General features: G+C 46.4%; 1 long non-coding RNA gene across 1 annotated transcript in view; it reads left to right on the top strand.

Annotated features, from left to right (window-relative positions):
* Positions 1 to 10383, top strand: part of LOC138529510 (uncharacterized) — a 345150-nt gene extending 334767 nt beyond the window's left edge. Inside the window, exon 3 of the long non-coding RNA XR_011284837.1 lies at positions 10199 to 10383. This is a non-coding gene — a long non-coding RNA (uncharacterized lncRNA). The remainder of the gene's footprint in view (positions 1 to 10198) is intronic.
* The last annotated feature ends 11301 nt before the right edge of the window (positions 10384 to 21684 follow it).

The raw sequence follows: 21684 nt of genomic DNA, 5'->3' as shown, positions 1-21684 counted from the left end.
TGCCGAGGGATCACCCCGAAGCGAACTGCAGAGCGTGTAGTAGGTTTAAACCTAAGACACTTAAGGACCGTTCGACAAAGCGTTGGGCCCACCACGCCAGGCAGGAGGCCATGGCAGCGGAGGGCGCCTTCAGCGATGGCAGCGACGCCGTACTTTCGGACGGCGAGGGCATTATGGCGTCGAAAGACAGCCGGCGAGCGCAGGTCCCCGACCTCGGAAGGTCGTCCGGCAGGGCGGCTATGGGGAAGACCCCCGGCGACGCAAGCGCTACACACCTAACACACACTAAACACACTAAGACCAACCGGACCTCGACGACGTCGACTTCCCGGAAAGAGGCACAAAAAGAACGGTCCGACTCGGCGTCCTCTGGGCGCTCTCGATCGAGATCACCTCACGACGCAAGGCAATCATCCACTCTTGCCAAGAGTGCCTCGCTACACACATTAACGGAAGTTCGATCGTCGGGAGACGAAGACGACTTCCACCCCCAGGCCGCGCTCCAAGATACCGAGACCGCGGTTAACACCAGTGAGGCCCCACGCCCGAAGCACACAGATACCTCTCCAGACCCTCGGCGCCAGGCGTCGAAAATCTCTGGGGCCTCCAAGGGACAGGGAAAACATTTTTCCACGCACGGGGAGGGGGGGAAACAGCGGAAAGCACAGCCTTCCACCCCTGTAAAGCCATCCTCTCACCCTAGGCAGACAAGTAAACACAAGTCTACCCTTGAAAAGTCCCATAAATCATCTCCTGCTAAAGTAATACCCTGTTCCAGGGAATGGTCCAGTGAAGACATAGACAGGGTTATGTCTAGGATGTCTTCCTTGGCTGATTTTTATGATAAGAACCCAGAACACTTTCTTTCATATAACCCTCAAGGGGCCACACCCTCAGGCTCCTCCGATCCTATCCCGCTAACTAAAAAGCCCCGGGTCGAAAGACCTGAACCCTTCGAGGTTCAGCCTTACTCCACTCCATATTTTACTCCACTCCCCAGTTACCAGGGACAAGGTTTCCCTGAAGAGGACCAGGAGTTTGAAATTATGGAAGAACAAACCTGGACAGATTACTATGCAGAGGATGAGGACCTGGAGGAGGGAGAAGATGAGCAGGAAATTTACAGAGTAGATTCCCCAGTACAAAGCGAAGCCCCAGTTACTGACTCTCCAGTTGATAACCAGCCCCTCCTCAACGAGGTTCTCGCTCGAGCAGCGGAACACTTCCACATCGACACCCACGGTGTACAGGAGGAAAGGGACTTCGCGGAGGAGTTTGTAGGAGAGAGAAGACCGGTCGCTCAGACCATCCCTATCCTCAAATCCATCCAACGAAGAATAGATCCTTCCCTGGTGAATCCTAACCTCACCAGAGCTGTCAACCCCAGAATTGAAAAGATTTTCCGGGCAGCCCAGTCTGACCCTCTGTATATAAGGGGACATCTTAAACCAGATTCCCTAGTGGTGACCAACACTAGAAAAAGGGCTGGCACGCCCTTATCTTCATCAGAAGCTCCTCCCGATAAGGAGAGCAAAAAACTTTACGGGTTTGGCAGAAAGGTAGCCTCAACGTCCGCCTACCAAGCAAGGATTGCGAATTCCACCACCCTGTTGGCTAGTTACAATTGCCATCAATGGGAAGAAGTCGCGGCGCTCATTGCCTCTGCTCCAGAACCGTTAAAGGGCCAGCTGGCTCGGATCTCAGCAGAGGGGAGAGCCGTGTCTGGTTGCATTTTAAAAGCAACTTTCGACGCCGCTGACAACGCAGGGAGATTGATAGCAGAAGGTACTGTTATCAAGAGACATGCGTGGTTACGGCAGTCGGGATTCAAGACAGAAACCCAGGCTTCTTTAAGAGACAAGCCTGTGGAACCCGATCTATTGTTTGGGAAAGCGGTCGAAGACGCACTTAAAAATGCCAAAGATGAATATGAGACTCTCAAATCCCTTGGCCAGCTTACCAACAAACCCCCTAACCAGAGGGGGAACAATAATTTTCGTCGCCCACGCGGCCAAAATTCACAAAGAGGCAACTATGCCCAGGGACAAGGTACACAATGGAATAACAACCAGCAGTCTACCCAGAGTTACGGCAGGGGTAACAAGAGAGGTCGTGGAAGAGGCAGAGGCAGCCCCAACAAGGGAGGTGGCACGCCTCCACCAAAACAGTGACGCTCAGTTCAGGGTCCCTTGCCACGCAACCCCAGTAGGGGGACGCATTTCCACCTTCACCCAGGCTTGGGAAGGGATCACCTCAGACAGATGGGTGCTGTCAACAGTATCCGCAGGATATTGTATAAAACTACTGCAGCGTCCCCGGAATCATCCTCCACGACAAAGAGTGCACTCCCTAGAGCATCAAAAGATCCTTCTCGAGGAGATCGCCATTCTGCTAGAAAAGGACGCGATAGAACTCGTCCCAGGACACCAGGTAAACAAGGGTATCTATTCAACTTACTTCCTTGTACCAAAGAAAGATTTGACAATGCGCCCAGTATTGGACTTACGGCCTGCCAACAAGTATGTCAAGCCCCAAAAATTCCGTATGACCACGCTACAAGAGGTAATCCCCCTCCTAAAAAAGGGGGATTACATGGCAACCTTGGATATGAAAGATGCTTATTTTCATATTTCCATGCTCCCAGCGCACAGAAAGTACTTGCGCTTCAAGGTGGACAGTCGCCACTACCAATTCAAGGTACTGCCCTTCGGGATAGCTTCAGCACCAAGGGTATTCACCAAGGTACTGGCGGTGGCGGCTGCACACCTACGCAGGGAAGCAATCCCGGTGTACCCTTATCTGGACGACTGGCTCATAACGGGGGAAACCCCAGGAATTTGCAGGTCAAACATTCAAAGGACTATCGACCTCCTCCACGAATTAGGCTTCTCCATCAACGAGAAAAAGTCAAGTCTGGTGCCAAGCACCTCAAAACAGTTTCTAGGAGCTATCCTAGATACTCAGAAAGGATTGACCTTCCCTTCGGAAGAGAGAATTCGGAATATACTTCTGCAAATTCCGCATTATCAGTCAGGTCAACAGATAACAGTACGCAAAGCTATGCGGTTACTGGGCATGATGGCGTCATGCATTTACCTGGTCCCCCACGCGCGGCTGCGCATGCGTCCCATGCAGGAATGGTTGGCGAAACAGTGGTCTCAGGCAAGTGGTCATTGGGACGATCTAGTGGTCGTTTCGCCAACACTCGTACAGAGCCTACACTGGTGGACAAGAGAGAATCTCGCAAGGGGGAAACCCTTTTACGATCCCGAAGTACAAGCCGTGGTGACTACAGATGCATGCCTGACTGGGTGGGGAGCTCACCTTCTCCACCACACAGCTCAGGGTCTCTGGTCTCACTCAGTAGCCAAGAACCACATCAATATGCTAGAGCTTCTGGCAGTATTCCGAGCGCTAAGGGCGTTCGAGCCCCATCTACTGAACTTGTCGGTGCAGATCAGGACGGACAGCACGACAGCCATGTTCTATCTGAACAAGCAAGGGGGGACTCGTTCGCCAAATCTGTCCAAGCTTGCCCAGAAAATATGGATATGGGCACTCAGACGGAACATCTTCCTGTCATCGCAACATGTTCCAGGGGAGCTCAATTCCCTAGCGGATGCTCTAAGCAGAGACTCCCTCCCAGAAGAACACGAATGGGTCCTTCACAGAGACGTGGTAGAAGATCTCTTCTCTCAGTGGGGTTCCCCCACTATAGACCTATTCGCCACAAGCGAAAACAAACAATGCCCAGGATTTGCATCCAGGTTCCCCCAGCCGGACTCCCAAGGGAATGCCCTGTGGATGAACTGGTCAGGGATGTTTGCGTACGCTTTTCCACCAACTCCTCTCATCAGGAAGGTGGTGTACAAGATGAACAAGGAATCGATGACGCTCATCCTAGTTGCTCCCATGTGGGCGAGACAACCATGGTTTCCACACCTACGCAGGATGGCGGTGTGCGAACCCATCAGACTCCCAGCCTGGTACAACCTACTGTCCCAGCAGCAGGGTCAAACAGTGCATCAGGAACCCAACTCTATGAACCTAGCAGCATGGCTCCTGAAGTCATAGAGGTTGGACATCTCAAATTACCACAGAGGTGTATGGACATTCTAAAGGAGTCCAGGAAACCAAATACAAGGCACTGTTACTTTGATAAGTGGAAAAGATTCGTTATCTGGTGCCAGAATAAACAAATCAACCCGGTTGATTGCACTCCTTCCAACGTTGTGACATACATGCTCCACCTGCTGGATGCAGGGTTGGTTTTTAACTCGCTGAAAGTACACCTGGCAGCCCTCTCGGCTTACACCACATCCCATAACAAGGTCTCGTGGTGGAAAGTACCAGTGGTTAAAGCCTTCATGGAAGGAGTAAAGAGACTTCACCCTCCTATTTCGAACCCACCGCCAGGATGGGACCTCAACGTGGTGCTAGCTAAGCTCATGGGATCCCCATTCGAACCCATGCATAAAAGTAGTCTCAAACACCTGACTTATAAAACGGCCTTCTTAGTAGCCATTACCTCCATAAGAAGGGTCAGTGAAATTCAGGCTCTGTCAGTGCAGGATCCTTTCTTTACTATCCACAAGGACAAACTGGTTTTACGCACACACCCTAGGTTCTCACCTAAATTCATATCCAAGTTCCATGTAAACCAGTCCATCGAGCTTCCGACTTTCTTCCAGAACCCGCAAAGCTCGGCTGAGGTGAAACTACACACCCTAGATGTGCGTAGGGCGGTCCTATACTATGTAAATAAAACCAGACCGCTAAGGAAAACAGATCAACTGTTTGTCTCCGTAGCTACAGGCAGAGAGGGGGATCGCGTCTCTAAGGGCGCTATCTCGAAGTGGATTATCAACTGTATACAGCTGTGTTACTCTCTTTCTGAAAAGACTCTGCCTTTCACGCCAAGGGCCCACTCTACTAGAGGCATTGGTGCCACTCTGGCTTTCATTGCAAATGTTCCCCTCGACACCATTTGCAAAGCGGCTACTTGGAGCTCTATTCACACTTTTACTCAGCATTACTGCATTGACACTCATTCCAAGACAGATACACAAGTGGGACAAGCGGTTCTAAGACACCTGTTTGCTCATGACCCTTCTCACATCCCACCTCCTTCTTCTGGTACTGCTCGCTAATCTATGCACAGCATGTGATCTAAGCAGATTCCACAAGCCTCAGAAGGGATACATTACTCACCGTAATCGTATTTCTGATGCTTGTATCTGCTTAGATTCACATGCGACCCACCCTTCCTCCCCTCCGAGAGAAGGCGCATGATTGCTTGTGGTCTTACCTTTCTGTCTATCTGCTTGGATTATCTGTACTCACGCTACTCCTCATGCTTCCTCATGTCAGAAAAAATACAATCTGAGGATCCTACACGCGTGAGGGATCTTGGGTACAGTGGACGTCACACTAGGGATAGTATTACTGGCACGCCTGTGTCGACGCCCATTTTCGACTTTCGAAAAACAAACTGTAATACTCCGCAGCTTCCACTAGATGTCGGCCTATGCACAGCATGTGATCTAAGCAGATACAAGCATCAGAAATACGATTACGGTGAGTAATGTATCCCATATATATATATATATATATATATATATATATATATATATATATATATATATATAGAGAGAGAGAGAGAGAGAGAGAGAGAGAGAGAGAGAGAGGTTTGGGTATATACCCAATGAATATATGGATGAGTGAAAACAGTTGAGCAGTCCTGTGACTTGGTATAGCACAGGCAGTCTCCAACACTCAATAGCAGAGGGCACCTTTGCTGCACCAAAGCCAACACTGGCACCATTTCAGGTGGGCCCGGCTGTGCTGAGAAGTCTTCAATCAGCTAGGTGGCATTCTCCTGGGCCCTGACCCCAGCATAGGCCTCTGTAGCTGTTCTCAACCCAATCTGACAACCTCCCTCGCCCTAGCGCAGGCCACGGCAGGGGCCTACTTTAGGGTCAAATGGGCATCCTCCATGACCATGACTTCGCTGAAGGCTTCTGCTGCTTGCTCCTGTGCAAGATGAGAGTCCAATCGAGCCAGAGAGCAGACCTCTTCTTAAGCAGATTTAGAGATTGCAGCAGATGCCTACCCTCCCGCAAGCATAGCATCCTATTGCTCCATGTACATGTCTTACAAAGTGGACTTGCCAGCTGATTGGCAGCCTCAACTCTACACATTCTTCAGCTACTGGCAACCTCAGCCAAGGTAGTCCCTAATGAGCAATAGGCCACCCGCAGTTCCCGCCCATTTCCCTTTACCCATGGCGGGGTTGCACAGTCTCGAAATGATGTCTTATAATACACTGCCAACCACAAGGGTGGGAACAGTGTGTAGAGGATGTAGGGGTGACGGGTGGGTGCCTGTTTGTTCCTCAGTGGGGCCTTATCCTTGGGTACTGGAGGAGGTGCAGCAACCTCCCTACCTGGCCCAGGAAGAGATTGCTTCAGAGGACCGGTGGTCTTGCCCTCCATGAGCACCATATTGCCACCACTCTTCTAGTTGCAGGGTGTCATGTCAGGCCATGGTGATGGCATCTCTAGTGTTGACTGTGTTGAAGGTGTCTCGGTCTACAGAGCTGGAGATGGATGGTGAAGGCTGGTGGTGGGAAGTGCATCAGCTCTTAACCAAACGATGGACCAGGATATGTTGCCTCTCCATGGAGCCTTTATCATCCCTGTCATCATCCCCATCTTCTCCGGTGTCTTCAGAGCCCCCTGTGGTTTTTACCACAAAGTCATTATGTACAGTACCTGGAACAGTTGGAACATGTCATACATCTACACTACTAATGTCTGTATCACATCAACCCACACTGTCTATGGTCCACTTCATGGTACAGTGGTGGAGTAACAATGATGCTCTGTGATGAAGAGTAATTTGTGTGGGCTTTGAAATGGCTAACTTCACTGAACATGGACAGTGCAATGAGGTAAGTATATCCTCCTAACCACAAAGTGGGAGCATGAAATAATGGGTGCATGGAAAGCTTGAGTGAGACAATAAATGCCTTTGTATAATCCAACCTTGTTATGAACTATATGCCTTTGATGCCAGTTACCATGGCTATCGTTGCTCCAGCGGGTGAACCTTTACATTTGTAACTGCAATGCTACATCTTACCAACCCTGTCTGATGTGTTACTGTCCTGGCCTCACCCCTGAACTGATGTGACCATGCCACAGAGGTGTTACAGGCATCTTGCGGGTCCATGTAGTTAGGAGGCATGCTAACATACTCTCCAGCATGGCTACATATCTGTCTACATCACAGAATTCCACTTCATAGCATGTGGACATTTGTTGCTAAATAACCTGCATGTGGCCAAACTCACCACAATGGGAAACATTATGCATATGACATGCCAGCTGAATAACCCTGCTTGACCAGTACCTGGAGTGTTCCTGCATATCATAGCATGTGTGACAAATTGATTTGTGCCCTGCAGGAGTACAAGGATGAGTAGAGGCTAAAACACCCACTCAGCCCTCCCGCTTCTACAAACCAGGAGCCAACACAATCATAAAGGTAAAAAACAGGCACAATCAAGTGATATACCAGCTCCGCCTTTTGTGGTAACGTGGGCCGAGGGAAGGCTATGCTCTTAAGAGGGGTGTCAATGTGGCTCAGTAGCAATCCTAACAGCGAAGTATACATTTCCAAAATAAAGGAATGTCCAATAAAGGTTCTATAAAAATATATTCTTTTAGACACACATGTACAATACTAACTCACTAGAAACCACTGGAAAAACCCACTCATGAAAAGGAAACATAGAATATACAAAGATAGAATAGATGCAGCACTCTGTGTGATAAGACAATGGGAGAAAGGCATTCACAAGACCACAATGTTCAAAATGATATTTCTTCAAGTTGCAAGAAGGATACAAATAACATAGCTAGTCTCTAGGCCCAAGGCCACGTTGAGGCGGCAGGAAAGAGAAAGAGAGGAAAAGAAAATCAAGATGGCAGAATCCTCCAGAAACTGTACAGACCCCTCTCTGGTGATCCTGGCTCTCAATAGGATCAACTGCAGCACACTGTTGTGAGGCCTGGCATTCTGGGAATGGGTGTGCCCCTTGGTTTTTGCTCCCAGGCCAGCATCCTGTTGAGTGACTGTCCCAGGGGAAAAGCATTCCCTGCCCTTACAAGGGAAAACAGAGAGGCACCCCACCAGGCTACCTTCCTGCCACCAGGGCAGGGTCCATCCTGTCTAGGGGAATACACTAAACGCTTCCACAGCTGAACTGGGCCCACGGGGCTGACACATGTGCAATATCAATTTTATGTGGCTGAGATAACTCTGAGAGATGTTGGACACCATACCCTAACTCGGGTATGGTTTATATGTACAGTTTTATGTGCCACCAGGACAACATCTGCAGAATTATGCTATTTTGGGGACACGGCTACATATTGTAAATGCAGCCCCTGTGCTCCAAAAACGTGGGTGTCATTGCAATTGTCAAGAGGACACGTGTGGCCTCTGAACCTCCTCTGTGCCACTGGTAAAAAAAAGGTTCTGTACGCACCAGCCTTCTGGCATGGAGCTTATTTAAGGGGAATCTGATTAGCAGATTTCCCTTTCAGAGATGGAATTACCTGCATCATTTTATGATATAATACAAATAAGAAAAAGGCCAGGGTCCCACACCCTCTCCAGATAGCAGTTGATCACAGCATGACATTTTGCAGCAAGGCTACAATGGTATGATAATCATCCATGTGTTGCTTTTTTCCCTCCTGTGTGTCTACAAAGGCATAGCTGCTGATGGGCCACCATCTTCTTTCCCATTCTCACTCTGTCTGCCATCTCTGTGTCATCCACCTGACTGTTTAGTTAGTTGCGGCCATGGTGTTACAAGGGGTCTGCATGGCTCTATACGGTCATGTTGAGGGAACACAACCAGAGATACGACACATGATTCAGACACATAAGTACTACAGTATGCAGGAAGCGCATGCAGTGGGCAGGTAAATGATGGCATGATTCCATGCAGTGCAGATGGACATCATGCCATTACACAGCTACATTCTCATCCTGCAGTGCATGCGCGCGTGCACACACACACACACACACATACACACATACGCGTGCGCACACATACAAACATGGCACACTCCTTTCTTTTTTGACATGTGGTATGGGGATATTAAACAAAATTGACACTGCTGCCTCCATCTGTGGCTTTGGTCACCCAAAAGGAATGGATTTACACCTGCATGTTATTCCTTTACTGGCCTATGCGTGTTTGGTTCCTTTGCATGCTGCCAGTTTTCAGGAGCTAAAAGGTGGGGGATACTAGGGGATACTATATGACTCCAATGTGATTACCGGCCACAATGTAAACACTTTGGAACGCAATTACACCTGTCTCCAATATGAATAGTACATGTTGCAGTTACAATATTGCCTGCCTGGAGGTACATGCACTGTCTGCGCTTCATAGTGGTACCAAGGTCAACTGTATAGAGGGGAAAGCAGTGCCTGAAAGCACAGAACTTGGCAGTGCCCTCCATGGAATATGCACATTTGGTGCAATGACACCCAACTGGTTCTTGACAAGCAGATGAGCAGCCATACACATGTGGTAAGCACTGCACTATGCTGGTGAAGTCATACACAGTAATCCTGGATTGTTTAGAGTTAGGTGGTGACTCCATGTACCTAGGAAAAATATACAGGGTTATGGGCCGGTGGTCTATATTGGCTAATGTTGGCTTGCTGCCATTTGAACTAACACCATTGTTTGTTCCCTGAAGCCTTAGGAAATATGTTTGGAAATAGGAGTGGAGTTGGGTATGCGGATTGACCCCCTTGCAGCCATGGGGCCATCGCCTACCCGTGTGCACATGACCAGTGTAAGCATTGAAGATGGAAGAACTACAATACCCAGAATTCAAGTAGAGGGGATGAAACTGGATATTTCATGTCACAGAAAGTGGTCACTGAATAAAACCACCATGGGAAACTGATTTAAAGTGTTAGCACCAGTGAAGCATCTGCCCACAGGCCAGAGGTTCAAAGAGTGAGAGAAGGAAGGACTAAATGTGTAAAGCTTGAGCTACCCCATTTCGTGAGAAGAAGCACTGTTTGTTTGATTATCATGATATATATAAGCTTGTTGTGAAGAATATTATGGACTTAAATGGTTGCTTGTTTTGTATTTCCACAGGCTGCTTGAAAAAGAGATAGGAGACAGTCAACGTCTTGAAACGTGTTGCGGAGAGTGGAATAAGATGAATAGATTATGGAATGAAAGTAAAAGAAAAATACATAACATATGTTGAAACACACAGCATGGTTCAGACCTCGTTTTGTAAAGACAAACGTTTTACAGGAATAAAAATGAGGAATGTTCTTGTTGTTTCATTTAAGCAAAGGATGGCTTGCTCCACAGAAACAGGGCCAAACCTGTGAGGAATAAATACATTTGGAGTTTGATCAGTTTTGTATGCTCAGTTGCAGTGGAGAACCTACTAGAAAAGTTGTCAATCTTCCCCAAATGAGGAGACAGCGGCACAACAACCCGTGAGATGGAAAGTTGGCAGGAGTTTGGTTGCACTGCTCATTGAGCCTTCCTGAGTTCTTTGGACGGTATTAGGGGGCTATATTAGTGCTCCCTCTGATCTTCTCTAGCAAAAGTTTGAGATGATCCCCATTGTTGCACTTAGTCACCCTGATCCTTCATTCAAGGGCCTAGCAACCCACTTCCACTCCTCTGTCTTAGCCATTTGCAGTGATGCAGCTGCCCTGTGCCTCTCACTGTGGTATTTCTCCACTGTCTGTGACCTCCGGAAAGACATCTGCTGCTGCAGATAAAATATTGAGCGAATCAACCCATACCTCCCTTACCTCTGATCTCAAAGTGAAACACTCTTCATGCAAGTCTGAAAGGGGACTTTATAAAGCCTCACATTTCTCCACCCACATCTCTGGGATACTGTGGCCACGTGGGCTTTTAGATTTTGGCGGTTACCCAGAGGAAGGTTTCTCTGTTGTTAGGCTCTGTCTTAATCCCACTACTCTCCCCACCTTTCCACTGACAGATGAAACAAAAACAATTTCTTTTTCTCAGAGAAGATCTATAACATTAACTTGCAACTCGAAAATAACATCCCTACCAATCCCAATTCCATATTCACTGTGCAGTCCATAGATGTCTCATTATTGGACTCTTTTTGTTCTTCATCTGGTGAGATTGTCTCTCTTTGTTATTGTCTTTGAAGACAAACACTTCAATGATCATCCCATTCTGGCTTCAGAACTGAAGTCTATTCCCAAAGTTATTCCTCTTCTCCTGATGCAATGTTGTAATCCCTCAAACTCCTCTGGCCTGTTCCAGGCTACTTTCAAGGATGATCAAGTCCATCCTATTCAGAAGAAAAGCCCTCCTTGGAACCTGAGGGTCTGAATGAATTCTTCCTGATTATCAGCCTGTCATTCTCAGGCAAGGGACTTGAAAATTATATTTCTTCACTGATCCTTCACTACTTCACTGCTTGCAAGCTTTTCTAACTCATCCACTCTGGCTTTTGGGCTGACCTTGTCATGTGTTGAGATATTGCTTCTATTACGTGCATTAAGCATCAGTTCATCAGAGATTTACATGTGTCCATACGTTCAATATTATGTACATTGCTTCATCACTAATATGCACCATTGTGAGGTAATATATTCTTTCCATAATGTTGTGCTTTGAGAGTGTTCTATATGTGGTCAGTTGGTGCCTGCTGCTGGAGGCAGTGCCTGCTGTCACCTTCTGTTCAGCTGAATAAACTTCCTAAAGATTTTTACTTTTTGTTAGGCCCTATAATCTTAACAGTGGCGACGAGGAAATATCAGGACCCATCGTGTGGCTGCACCGGCGTACGCGTCCTTGTTGCTGTGTGGATCGGCGATTCCCCTGCGGCCGTGACAGCAGGCGGTGGAAATGAGGATCCGCAGGAGGAGGGAGAGGCGGACCACGACGCAATGCTTTCAGCTGAGGCAAGTTGGGGGTGCTGGCTTGTGCGGAAGGGGTGTCTCCTTGTGTGGAGAGCGTGCGGGCACCGGCTCGGGCTCTGCAGCCCTCGGGCCGCACTGGGAGAGCGAGCAGTGGAGCGCGAGCACCAGCTCAGCTTTGAAGCTCTCGAGCCGTGCAAGGTGAGCGAGCGGCTGAGCAGGTTCTGCAGCCCTCGAGCCCCGAGCTGTACCGTGCGCAAGCTCCGCCCCCCACACTATTCACCCCGCCCCTTTGGATTCGTATTATTATCGCTTCAGCAGAAGCGTCCCGAACATTGCCATTGTGATGTCGTCCCTGCTGCAACATTGTTTCCGCACACTGTCGGCCTCCTGCCTTTGCTGTAGAACGCTTGTTCTGTTTTACACCTGAAAGTCTCTAAAACCTTACCTGGTCAATTTCATTCTGGAACTGTCCCAGAACCAAGTGGATTGCCATTGTACCTTGCCGGGAATACTTTCATTGTGACTTAAGATTGAAAAGCCAAGGCTATAACCACAAATCAAATTGTGCATTAATACTGGAAGATATACTGGTTTCCTACACTCTATTATCTTCCCACCGTATTACTGTTCAGCATGGCTGCGTCCATACCACCCCCTCTCTCTTTTCTAAATAAACCAGGCCGACCTGCCGTCAGGTGGGATAATTGGAAAGATGCCTTTGAGAACTATCTAGTGGCTATGGGGGGAGACAGATTCTCGCCTGCACGCAAGAAGGCTCTTCTGATACACAATTTGGGCGTGGAAGGGCGCAGAATTTTTGATGGCCTTGCTGGAAATGAAGTCTCAGGATCTGGCGACATGGATGAATATGAGTTGGCTCTTGGTCGCCTGCGGGATCACTTTGAGCCAAAGAAAAATGTCAGTTTTGAGAGGCACAGATTTTTCCAGAGAATACAAGAAAAGTCAGAACCTGTGGAATCGTACATTGCATGCTTGAGGTCCCTGAGCTACTCCTGCGAGTTTGGACAGTTGGGTGACTCATTAATCAGAGACCAGTTAATCAGGTGCACCAACAATGTCAGAGTTCAAGAAAAACTCCTTGCCAAGGATATGAGTCTGGATGAGGCAGTGGAGTTGGCCAGGAGCATTGAGCAAACGTCCCAGTACGTCAAAGAACTCAGGGTGGATAAATCTGCTGCACCATCGGTGGCTGTGTGCGCTGTAGACCAAAGGAAGAAGCCTAATTTCTCCAGTGGAAAAAAAGGCAACTGGAACATGAGAAGTTCTTGCCCTCGCTGTGGGAGCTCCAGACACGGTGCAAATTTTCCATCTTGTCCGGCTAGGTTTGGTGAATGCTTCAATTGCAGGGGCAAAGGACATTTTGCCAATGTCTGTAAAGTCTCTGCTGTCAATTGTGTGGAACACAGAGCAGAAGATAACAAAGAAGAAAATGTTAGGAAGGGATATGATATACAAGAGGTGTTGGATGTGAGGGAATCGATCACCAAGTATGTTTTTGAAATATCAGCCTTATCTGGGGAGACGGAGGGCCCGGTGGACACTTTTCTTGTTGATGGGTGTGAGCTTGTCATGAAGGTAGACACCTGCTCGCCTTGGACTATTATTTCCCGAGATACCCTAGTCAGTGTTTTGAAAAAGAGTGAAGCTATGATTCGGCCCACCAGTGTCAGGGCTTGTGGTTATGGAGAATCTGCCATAGACATTCTGGGAGAATTTCCGGCAAAGATACTGTATAAAGAAAGAGGTTGTCAAGCTATTGTACTTGTAGCAAAGAAAGGTACCTCCTTGTTGGGTTGGGAGGAGCAGAAGAACTTAGGGTTGTGAGTTCAGGCCAGTGCTCCCAATCCTGTGACCATAGCAGAAGGTGAAGATATTTGGACCAAGGATTTTCCAGAGGTCTTTCTGAAAGGTTAGGCAAACTGAAGAAATTTGAGCATCATATAAAGCTCAAAAGCAATGCGCAGCCTGTCGTGCACAAGGTGCGGCAAGTACCATTGAAGGTGAGAGATCAACTTAGGGAAGAGCTTAATAACTTGGTTAGCAAGGGTGTTATTGAGCCGGTTACGGCCACCGAGTGGTTATCATCCATTGTGTTAGTAGCTAAAGCCAATGGGAAGCTAAGATTGTGTGTTGACCTTCGCAGCTTGAACCAGAACATTGTTGTTGAGAGACATCCACTGCCAAACATTTCTGAGACTCTGTCGACTTTGGGTGAGCCGAAGTTGTTTTCTGTCATTGACCTTTCGTCAGCATATCATCAGGTTCCGTTATCCAAGGATTGCCAGCATCTCACCTCTTTTATCACACCCAAGGGTGTGTTCAATTATAACCGCATGCCTTTTGGTTTGGCCTCCGTGGCCTCTGTTTTTCAGAGGGTGATGGAGGAAGTACTCAAAGGTTTAAGAAAAGTCACCGTCTTTCAAGATGACATTCTTATTTTTGCGGAGAATGAACTCGAACATGATGAAACGTTGAGAGCCGTGTTGGTTAGACTCAAAGAAGCTGGTTTGACGGTGCAGAGGGAAAAATGTAAAATTGCTGTAAAAGAGGTGGATTATTTGGGCCACAGAATTTCATGTGATGGAATTTCCCCCAAGAAATCTCTGGTGGACAGTATTAAATGTGCTCCCCAACCACAAGACAAGGAGCAGTTAGGTTCATTCATGGGGTTGGCGGAGTACTACCACAAGTTTGTTGACGGTTTTGCCACCATGTCCTCTCCTTTGAGAGAGTTGTTAAAAAAGGGTGCAAAGTATGTATGGACTGATGAGTGTCAGAGTGCTTTTCTAAAGATCAAAGATTGTATTGTGAGTGCGCCCTCCTTGCCAATAGGAAGACTGTGCTAGCAGTGGATGCGAGTACCTTGGGTCTGGGTGCTGCTCTTTCTCAGTTTGATGCTGGCAAGGTGGAACATGTCATCGCTTTTGCCTCTCGACCTTTGAGGGGGGCCGAAGAAAATTATTCTGTTGTTGGAAGGGAGGCGTTAGCAGTCTCGTGGGCTGTTGCGCACTTCACTGTGAGAACCAATCATAAGCCATTAGTTCAATTGTTGGGAAGTGTGGAGTGGGCCAAAGGTTCACCCAGAATATCCAGATGGTTGGTTGATTTGCTAGCTTATGACTTTAGGGTTGTGTATGTACCTGGGAAAGACAACATTGTGGCAGATTGTTTGTCAAGGCTGCATGTGCAAGACAAGGACTCTAGGGAAGTAAGTATTGAACATGGTTTGAGCATTTATGAGGTTGAATATGAAGCCATAGGGAGAGCTGAGTGGAAGAAAGCTGATGATATGGATGAAATAATAAAACAAGTGAAGATGTGGACCAAAACAGGTTGGCCCAGGAAAGATCTCATTGAGAAGAAATATGAGTGTTACTATGGAATAAAAGAAGAATTAAGCTTGTTAGAGGATGGCGTTCAGCTCAGGAAGGGAGTGAGGGTAGTTCCCCCTTATAATGTTAGACCCAAGTTAGTGAATATTGCACATCAGGGTCATCTAGGCATGGGGGGCACGAAAAGACATATCAGGCAATCCTTTTGGTGGCCAGCAATCGATAGTGAGGTTGAGAGATGTGTGAGGGGTTGCAGAGAATGTGAAAAGAGTGACAAGAGTAAAGTTATTAGGGAGACCACCATGAGACCTGTGAGTGTTCCAAATGAGCCTTGGAAAAAGGTTGCAGTGGATTTGATGGGTCCCCTGCAAGATTTAAGAAATTATTTCAAGTACTTAATTGTTCTTGTGGATTATCATTCAAAGTGGGTTGAGTGGAAGGCGATAAGAGAGGCCACCACTGCCCAAATGATTGCATTCTTCGAAGAAGTATTTTATAGGGAAGGTTTCCCCACAGAGCTAGTATCAGACAATGGGGTGCAGTTCTGTTCTGACAGAATGGTGGAGTTCTTTAAGAGGTTTGGTATCAGACATTACAGAATGGCCCTCTACCAACCTAGGGCAAATGGTTTGGTAGAAAGGGCGAACAGATTTATAAAAGGAGGGCTACAGTTAGCCATGGTGTCAGGCCTAAATTGGCAGACTACTTTAAGGGAAATGGTGTGAACTACTGCACGACCCCGCATTCAGTTACCAGAGTTTCTCCGTTTATGTCGCTCAAAGGCAGGCAACCAGGGACCAAATTGTGTCCGGGATGGTGGATTTGGCAAAGAGTACTTATGTGGACAGAACTAAGGTTATGTCACTTATAAGAGAGGCTCAGGATGAGTACATGGAGAGGGTGAATGCTGAAAGGAAGTCCAAAGCTATAGCTTGGAAAAAAGGAGATATGGTTTATATAAAAAAACAGATTGTCTCCTAAGTGTATCGAAAGCAAATTCATTGGGCCAAAAAGAATTTCTGTAGTAAGAGGAAATGTAGCTATCATGGAGGGAGGTGAATGCTGGTCCATGTCAAGATTGGTGAAATGTAACAACAGTGGTTCAGTCGAGGATTGTGAAAGTGTGGAGGGTGACAATGATGATGATTTGTCATCTGGTTCAAATGCAAACAGGAGTGTAAACAATAATGCATTGAAGGATAACAATGTGAATGTGAATTTGGAGAGAGTGAGGAGCAAGCCCCTCTGGTTAAGAGATTATCATCTTGAATGAATTCAACATTGTAAGGGAGGAGATGTGTTGAGATATTGATTCTATTACGTGCATTAAGCATCAGTTCATCAGAGTTTTACATGTGTCCATACATTCAATATTATGTACATTGCTTCATCACTAATATGCACCATTGTGAGGTAATATATTCTTTCCAGAATGTTGTGCTTTGAGAGTGTTCTATATGTGGTCAGTTGGTGCCTGCTGCTGGAGGCAGTGCCTGCTGTCACCTTCTGTTCAGCTGAATAAACTTCCTAAAGTGTTTACTTTTGGGTTGGCCCCATATTCTTAACATCCCGGTGCCAGCATTCCTACATATACTGGACTATGTCATGTTTACACATAGTCTATAGGAAGGGGATGTTCCATCACTTGATTCTCCTTGACCTCTTGTCGGCTATGGAGTACATTGACATGGAGGTTCATGGTGGCAGAATGCATGGGGATTCCGTTCCATTGTGATGGAATGCTTGGGGATTGCTGGTACAGTCCTAAACTAGTTCTCATCACTCATGATTGGTAGATCACAGTAGCTCCGGATGGGAGCTGCGAGGGTGGGCCTCATCCCCACACTCTGATGGGTTTCCCAGGGGTCAATATAACCCACACACTCTTTAGCGTCTACATGGAGCTGCTGGAAGGTCTTGAACTGGCAGATGGATTCTTCCTCTAAAAATGTGCAGACAAAGTCGAGCTTGATCTTAAGGGGGGGTTGTCTCCAGATGCATCCTACTCCCAAGGGAAAGCCTCAGTGCCATGGATGAATGGATGTTAAAGAATTATCTCAAATGTAACCCCTAAACAATGTAATGCTTACTATCTACTCACCCTGCATAGCCTGTGCCAGACCCTCTGTCATCTCTTAGTATCAAGCTTACTCTAGCTATGGAAGCTCACTCTCTTAGCTTCATTCATGATCCAGCCCTAAATATATAAGTTCCTCTGGCAAACTAGCCCATACTTGGCATTTTTAAATTGCTCTGTTACGGCAGACACAAACCTCTATGCCCCATCTGATTTTAGTCCTGAGTCCAAACGCGGTTAATTTTAAGACGTGACATCAGGATCACATTGCTCGTTGGGCTCCATTCTTTACTCTGCCCCTTCCACCTAAATTCTATGCTTCACTCTCCGGTATGATTGATTACACGGGCCAAGAAATCTGACCAATTCACACCAGTTATTTGTTCACTTTAATCGTTTCCCTCGCACCCCTGTTTCCGGTTTAAGCGTGAATGGATTATCTTTGTGTCTCTGATTGGTGGCCTGCCAGTGTAGCCAATGAAGAACCCTGTGATTGCGGGAGGTACAAGACTTTCCCGTGGCAGGGATCTCATTAACTGGACATTTTGAGATTTTAAACCGGTATCCTGTTCTGATTGGGGCTTCCATGCAGCTGTTACGACTGTGATATTCCACTCCACTCAACATCATGGTTTATGTTCTGTGGGATTTGTTGCATGCACTGTCACCATATCACATGTGTTCTTTTCAGCTGGACAGTGCCCTGTCACCACTTGGAGATATGATGAGCTCTAGAAGTTGTATAAAATAAATATAGAAGTATGCAGAAATCATTGCGCACCCAGTGGTTTTAAAGATGGGACGGGAGGAGAGGTTGACTACTGCTAAGCAGCTAAGAAGTTGACCCTTAAAATCTTGGATCACATTTTCCTGGCTTCCCCCTTTAAACAAATAATATGATCTAGGACATTGTGCCTTATTTTCATAATAATAATGACATTTATAGAGAGTACACAAGAGCCTGAATTGTCACTTAACCTGCTCACATACGAGCCATGGAACTTTCACAGAAAATTGAAACAAATAGTAGACAACAGTGTTTGCAGGAAGGGAAAAGATTCCCTGGCTCTGGGTCAGCAATAGAGAACAAAAATACACGCAAGCTATCTTACATCCTGTCTGAGGGTTAAACAAGGAGGAGCTAATATGACTACGCTCTACCCAACAGACAATATATATATGTGGGTGTGATTGCTGGTGTTGAGCTTGCTTTCTCTGGCAACTTTCTTTCTATCAAACTGTTGTATGAAGATGTGTAAGAGGGGTAACTAGGATGCCCGGGCTTCAATCCCACCATTCCCACATCACCAACATGGTATGATCAGGGACAAACCATCCCATCTCTCTGTGCCTCAGTCCACCAATCTCGCAAACGCACATGCACTGTGTGGAAGCAAGTGCTATCTAAAAACTAAACTAAACTGCGCCTTTCTGTTCTGCCTGGAAATGCTAAGAGGTGGTTGCACTTGAAGGATTATATGTCATACATTTGAATTGCCCTTTAATGTGAATGGGCCTTTTTTTGCCGTTCATTTTGTTTTTCTTTGTTGTGAATTTGTTTAGCCTGTTTTTTAAATGGGGAGGTTTTAATCCCCTTGCACTCCTCCCCACACCTCTTCTTCTCTCCCTTTTACGCTCCTTAACCCCTTTTTTCACTTTCCATGCCCCTTCTCAACCTACGCATATATTCCACTTGTCAACATTCCTTTTCTCAATGGTGGATTAACATTGGATGGATTCTCAAAGGATTTCCTTTCGAATTCGTGATTGTACATGGCTTGCAGTGTTGATGCTGCACCTGTGTGAGCTGTTGGAAGCCGCCTCTGAGCGCATGGACAACTGTCCCAAACTCTGCCCAAGGTGCACGGTTGTGGACACTGATATCATGAAGCTTAATAACACAATGAATAATTATTATTAAGTTATGGGCATACTTTGAAGGCCACAATGCTTGCACAGTGTCTTCGGTGCACCCCGCACCCACGCACTTAAAGCACTGCATGGCACACCCACTCCACTCCAGACCCCTTGTGTCTTGTGTGACTCCTATCCCTGTCACAAGGCAGAAGAGCAGTTGGGTATTTTTGGTATCGCTGGCTGCAGCTAAGTCAATATCATTTGAAGATGTGCGTCATAATGATGTCTTTATCTTTGTTACCAGGAACAAAAGGAATTTTACCCGCCTTTCCCTATATCTTTTCTCTATTGACAATCTTCCAAAATAGTATGACGTGAAAAGTCGCACACTGCTGTGAGCCGCGAATACCCGCAACTTTTCTGTTTCCTGCCGGGGCCGGTGCACCCGTGCTAATGCTGTATTTCTAGAGGCGGGCCTGGCCTGGCTGTTTGTTGTATGCTGGGTTTTTTCGGCGAGCTGCAGGGTTATTTCGAGCTACAAGTCCCAGGCATGTAATTATACCCCTGCCTGGAGAGCTCAGCAGGTCCTCCTGTGTGCCAAGACGTGTGTGCCACACAGCGGTTGTCAGGCAGGGGACGTTAACTGCGGCTGTAGCTGTGTACACTGGTGTCGCAAGTAAAGAAAAACAGACTCACGAAGACCTTTTATGGGGCTCCCACATACTTCTCGGGGATTTTGCTCAACGCATGCGTTTAAAGTGTTCGTAATAGTGTCAATATGGAAGGACCCTAAACGTTGAGCAAATATATAGAAGTGTTCAGAGCACGAGGACACTAATAGGCCCAGTGCGTTCTGGAACATTCGCCTGGGGCAGGCTCCTTTGAAGACGCAGAAGAGAGCCATGTTGACATATAGCATGTCCGAGGAGCACTGGCCTAGCTGACAAATACACCTTCAAGTACTGGTATTGTGGCCATGTGGGGCTGAGGGTTAGGAAGGGGTGGACTAGAAAAGGTATGCCTGTCCTTTAGTTTGCAATCTTCATTGGTCCAAACAGATGTGCTGTGGCAGTTGCTTGCACTGGGGACATTAATGTCTCAAAGATGGTCAACTATTTCAGAAAAGTTCCTCCGTGGTTACAATTTACCACAAGAGAAATAAAAAACTCTTCCCTTATGGTAACATTGTAACGAGACATACCACACCTTGCATCTCCTTAAATGCTGTCCCAAGTTGGTGTCAGGCCTTCGTTATTATTATTATTTTTTTTTTATTGTAGCTCTTTGGTTTACACAAGAAAACCTTTAGCTATTGTTACCGAACAAGGAGCAGACTACAACATAAAAGAGAAGAAAATGTCATGAAAGAGAGTGGAAAAAAAGCAAGTTCAACTATACAAAATCAAGACGAGAGTTAATTCAATCGTTAAAGAAAACTTAAAGAACATTTTAAAAATCAAGCATAATTGAATAAAAATAACCCAAAACAACAAGAATAGCATTTTCCCAAACTTCTGTTTTACAGATATGCTAAAATATTTATAAACTTTATAAAAATGCCTGTTTCATATTCCCTTTCTCTTTCTTTTCTTTTATGTTGCTTAGTGTTTGACACCGCAAAAGTCTGCTTGATTTCAGGTCCTTTTCACTGTTCCAAGAGGTTCGTCTAGTCCCTCAATTTTTTCAAAGATGAACTGGATACATTTTATGACCGCAAGATTGTTTGAGATCTTATCTCCTTCCAGTAGGTATGACCACCAAAGTTCAATGTCCTTGAATCTGTATTCCTGCCAGATATGACCTAAGTACGTCTGTCGTTCACCTCTCACAGTGGGGCATTCCAGCAGCAGATGTTTCAATGATTTAACTTTTAATACATTTTTACATAATCTACAGTTCTTTGGTTCATCTCTCTCTCTTTTGCTATAATGATTGGTTCTACTTGGCCAAAGATTCAAATGCAGCTTTAAGAAGCCTTGCCTCAAGAACCAATTAGGGAAAAGGGTTAGGTATTTGGGTAGTATATTCAGTTTTCGCGGGACTGCCCAGAATTCTTCATAGCCTCGATATTTAGTGAGCTCGTCCAATGTATCAATCCAATCTCTAGTGTACATTTTTTTTTTCACGTGATCTGGATTGTTTAAGAAGGATTCTTCCGTTTCATTTAAATTAAGAAGGATCATCTGGCATATTTTGGCCCATTCAGTCAATATTGGTTCCGACCTCTCTTCCGTTGCTTTTTTTATGGCCGCAAAAACCCCCTTTGTTGCCGGTTCTAGACATCTTCTGTAAAAAGACAATATCTTCCACTCCACGATGACTTTCAGAGAGGATAGTGCCAGCTCTCTTCTAATTAATTGAATTGGGAAAGATTTTGGCAAACCCAAAATAGATCTCCAGAACTTGCCTTCTAGACGTGACCATATT

Source organism: Ambystoma mexicanum (genome assembly GCF_040938575.1).
Source record: "Ambystoma mexicanum isolate Mex_15411 chromosome 12 unlocalized genomic scaffold, UKY_AmexF1_1 Mex_chr12_unloc.1, whole genome shotgun sequence".
In the NCBI taxonomy this organism is placed as follows: domain Eukaryota; kingdom Metazoa; phylum Chordata; class Amphibia; order Caudata; family Ambystomatidae; genus Ambystoma; species Ambystoma mexicanum.
Note: the sequence above shows the minus strand (reverse complement) of the source record. Positions and strands in the feature narration are given on the sequence as shown.